The 4,674-nt window shown below is 32.7% G+C and overlaps 1 long non-coding RNA gene across 1 annotated transcript; it reads right to left on the reverse strand.

The window, feature by feature from the left end:
- Positions 1-2,628: 2,628 nt before the first annotated feature.
- Positions 2,629-4,079, reverse strand: LOC110270341 (uncharacterized). Its single transcript, XR_015907535.1, has 2 exons — positions 3,676-4,079; positions 2,629-2,970 (listed from the first exon to the last, which is right to left on the reverse strand). It is a non-coding gene; the product is annotated as an uncharacterized LOC110270341 (long non-coding RNA).
- Between the last annotated feature and the right edge of the window lie 595 nt (positions 4,080-4,674).

Below are 4,674 nucleotides of genomic sequence, written 5' to 3' on the forward strand. Positions count from 1 at the left end.
GATTTTAAGGAATCCCTGCATCGATTTAGAAACATGAGTTGTTCCTCTATAATCAATCTACCATGTATTACGAGGAACTTCGAATAAGTTTGATTTAATACATACATAAGCATAATTAAGCTTATTACCTTTATTTTTAAACCAAGCCTTCCTCTTTGGACAATCATTTTGGAAGTGTCCATGTTTCTTACAGAAATGACACTTATCTTTCTTATGGATTTTAGAAGAGGACTCAACAGTCTTTGATGGTCCATTTCCATTTCCATGCTTCTTTCCAATTTTCTTTCCAACTCCTTGATGGTTCAGGTAATGAATGGAATGATTTTCTTGATTCTTAAGTCTGGTTTCCTCTTGAACTAACATACTATGCAACTCATGCACATTCCATTTATCCTTCATAATATTATAGTTCATTTGGAAAGGACCATATTCAGACGGTAATGAGTTTAAAATAAACTGCACAAGAAAATTTTCATCCACTTCCATTCCCAATGACTTAAGTTTTGTTGCAATATTTGTCATTTTAATGACATGCTCATGCATAATACGAGAATCATCAAATTTTATGGTGGTCAAAGTACCCATTAACGTCCCAGCAAGAGACTTATCAGCGGTTTGGGAGCGCTCTTCCACAAGTTTTATAAATTCTTTAGCATTATCAGACTTGGAAAGAGCTGATTTGGTGCTGTTTGCTATGCTCATACGCATAAATATAAGACTAAGTCTGTTTGACCTTTCCCAAGTTTTATAATGAGCTTTTTCTTCATTGCTACTAAGAACAGTAATAGCAGCAAGTTTCTGAACTTGAAGTGCCAAATCAAGATCCAAGACACTAAAGTGAAATTGGACTTGTTCAGACCAATCAGAAAAGTTCAGCCCATCAAATATTGGAATAGACGTAGCATGCAAATGTAATGCGATAGAAAAAATTGCTGCAATTATCACATACTTAATATTAACACTTTAAGTCATAAGATAACACATTATTCAGATTCAAAGTATATTAATATTCTCCTTTGGGTGATATATAAATATGCAATAACACAATGATGCTAATAAATTTGACTTTATTTACTAAAGATACATGCACCAATTAAAAATATTTAATATCTCTGGATATTTAAATACTAATAACAGTGCATATATATGCTAACAATCATGTTCATTAATTATAAGATTAACTAATCAACTTTTGGGTGATTCTTAAATATCTCATAATAATGAACTTCAATTAACATATAAATAATTATCATTTTAGCATCTTTTTTCATATGTAATTGATACAAAATAATAAACATGAAATTCACTAAAATTTTAGATTTGCTCCACTTTAGTGATTAACAAATCTCAAAATTTCAGTACAAAATTTTTTTTATCGTTACAAAAATAAAAGATACTGTTTATTTTTGGTCAAAAGTTGAGTACTTTGCTACACAATTGGGTAGGAAATTAAAGAAATTGAAAGAGTTTCTTCTTTATTTTGGATTTAAAAAAAAATTGGTGTTCATAAATATACAAGCATAATGCAGTGCATGCAAACCAATTTCAATATATACACAGCATAATAACAATTCCTTGATCATTTTTTTTTTTTTTTTGGACAGTATCCCTTGATCATTTATACATACAAACATTATCCATTATATATATATATGGTGGACCCATAACCCACAGGTCCCAAAATCAAAACTTGGCTCTAGTACCATATGTAAAAACTTAATATAATTTTAATGATCTTAATTCTTTGATAATGAAAATAGAAAGATAGGACTGAATTCTGATTTTTTTTTTTTCATAAAAATTAACTTTCATCAAATTTAATATGTCATTATATCACTTATAATTTATTTTAAAAATAAAAAAAATACGACTATTGGATTTAAGTAAGTAAAACTTATACCGAGTGCGAATGAAATCATGTGATATATGTGGCTAGCAAATGTTAGATACTAAACTCTAAACCAAAATTCACAAATATTAGAATCATCGAGTTAAATAAAAAATCAAATAAGATTTAAAAAAAAAAAAAAGAAGAGGAGAAGAGAGAGAGGAAGAATGAGATTAAAATTTAAAATTGATATTTTTATGAAGACAAAATAAAAGAAAAAAAAAAGAAAAAAAGAGGTATAAAAAAGTTGTCACCTAACAAAGTTTTGTCTCTGTCTTTCTTTCCAAACATTTTTCTATTTCTGTTTTTCTTGTGTATATATTTTTATTTGTGTCTTAATACAGAATCTATAAATATATATTCCATGCATCATGCATGAATGGTCTCAATTTGTAAAAAGAAAAAAAAAATGTTTTGTTGATATTTGAAGTCACAAGGACCAAGTAGAGGGTAGCTAATAAGGTAGAAAGAGAAAACAAATGAGATTGAGATTCATATGAAATGAGAAGGTGCTCAGTACCTTCTTGCGGTGTGTCTTCTAGTAGGGGTGTTCGCGGTGCGGTTTGGTTCGGTTTTTTAGAGAAAAGTCATCCGATCCAATCGTATAATTAATATGCGGTTCGGTTTGGTTCGGTTTTTTTACCGAGATCATCCGAACCAAACCAAACCAATTAAATTCGGTTTGGTTTGGTTCGGTTTGTTCGGTTTTTAATCAATTCAAAAAAAATACTACCAAACTATTTCACAAAGTCATCACATTGAAATCAACAAACACAATACACAATAACTAACAAAGTCTTAATCCAATAAAATTCAACGATAAAAGAAATTAACAAACAATAATTAAAGAAGTTTAAAAGTTTAGTAGTCAACACAAGATAAAATAAATATAAATTTTCAGTATTTCTACGAGGACTGGCGCAGCAGGCAATGCAGTCGGAGATCTAATGCTTGTAGATTCATTTGGAAGAGGTACATTCATTTGGAAGAGGAACTGGCGCAGCACCAATCAATCATCATAACACAAAATCTCTTTCATGACCATTTATATGCTCTTTTTTGTTTTTGTATCCTGTAAATTTCTACAGATTTAAACAATAAGAAAGTAAAAAAGGATATTTCTAGCACATAAACAATAAACATCATGATTCACTAAACATTAAAAATACATGCAGTTTGATAGGTTCTCCAAAGTTGTTCATATGAACTCTTTCACTGAATGCATAAAATCTGCAAACAAAGATCCAAACATTTCAAGCAATTGGGATAGTTCTCAACATGCTCACCAACAATGAATAAATACATTATGAACAATCAGAAATTATTTTCCTAAACAAATAAATTGAACAGTGAACCACAGAACCAATTTTCCTAAACAGATACATTGAAGTATTGAACAATCAGAAGCAATTTCCTTAATCAAATAAATATACACATTCATAAGCTAAAATCCCCAAATACAACAATTAGAACCTAGAACCCTAACAATAAAAAACACACCTTCTTTAACAATCAGAACCTAGAACCCTAACAATTAGAAATAATACACATTCATAAGCTAAAATCCCCAAATACAACAAACTGCATAAACAAATACAACAATCACAACAATTAGCAATTTCAAAATACACTGAACACAATACAAATACAATAAAAAATACAATAAAAAATCAGAACCCTAAACACAGAATTTGAATACCAGAATCATCAAAATCAAAATAGAAATAAAAATTCAGAATCATAAACATAAGTTGAAACTCAAAATCATCAGAATTAAAAAATCCTACTATAGAAGACGGAGATGCTGGACAGTGAGACACGGTGGGTCGGCGGCTGCTACGGAGGGGACGAGACTAGATTGAGAAGGACGACGACACTCCTGGACTGGATTGCGACGTATGGCAGAGTAGTGGAGGACGATTACGACGCTGCAACATCGGAGACGGCACTGTGCAGGGGAAAGGGAGGGGAGCTCTGGGGTCTAGGCTCGCACTCTGACTGAGGGTTAGTGTGCGACGACGAGAAGGAAGCGTGACGAGGAAGGGAGGGAGAGAAAGGACCGCGCCGAGAAGAGGGAGCGCGATGCGGAAGGGCCGCCGTGACGGTGCTGTCCGGCGAGTCAGATGCAGAGAGGACAGAGGAGGGTAGGAGGAGGAGTTTTGGCGCTGTGGAGTGGAGAGAGTGGCGGCTGGCTAGGTTATCTACTTGGGGGAGGGGGCTTTATATATTAGGGTTTTAAGTGAACCGGTTCGGTTCGGTTCGGTTAGGGTTTTCACTAAAAGAACCGAAAACCGAACCGAACCGCAGAAAAAACTGCAAAATGTTATTTTTTCGGTTTTTTCGGTTTTCGGTTTGTTCGGTTTTCGGTTTGTTTGGTTCGGTTGATCGATTTTGTTCGGATTGGATCGGTTTTTGTCTCTGTCTTTCTTTCCAAACATTTTTCTATTTCTGTTTTTCTTGTGTATATATTTTTATTTGTGTCTTAATACAGAATCTATAAATATATATTCCATGCATCATGCATGAATGGTCTCAATTTGTAAAAAGAAAAAAAAAATGTTTTGTTGATATTTGAAGTCACAAGGACCAAGTAGAGGGTAGCTAATAAGGTAGAAAGAGAAAACAAATGAGATTGAGATTCATATGAAATGAGAAGGTGCTCAGTACCTTCTTGCGGTGTGTCTTCTAGTTGTGGACGGACGGAAACTTCTAATATGCCATGATATTTAATTTGAGGCCACTTTAGTACTTGACTTGTAACACAAGGTTAATTATTAGTAAAGTCC

Source organism: Arachis ipaensis, chromosome B3 (genome assembly GCF_059453495.1).
Source record: "Arachis ipaensis isolate K30076 ecotype BB chromosome B3, ASM5945349v1, whole genome shotgun sequence".
Taxonomy (NCBI): domain Eukaryota; kingdom Viridiplantae; phylum Streptophyta; class Magnoliopsida; order Fabales; family Fabaceae; genus Arachis; species Arachis ipaensis.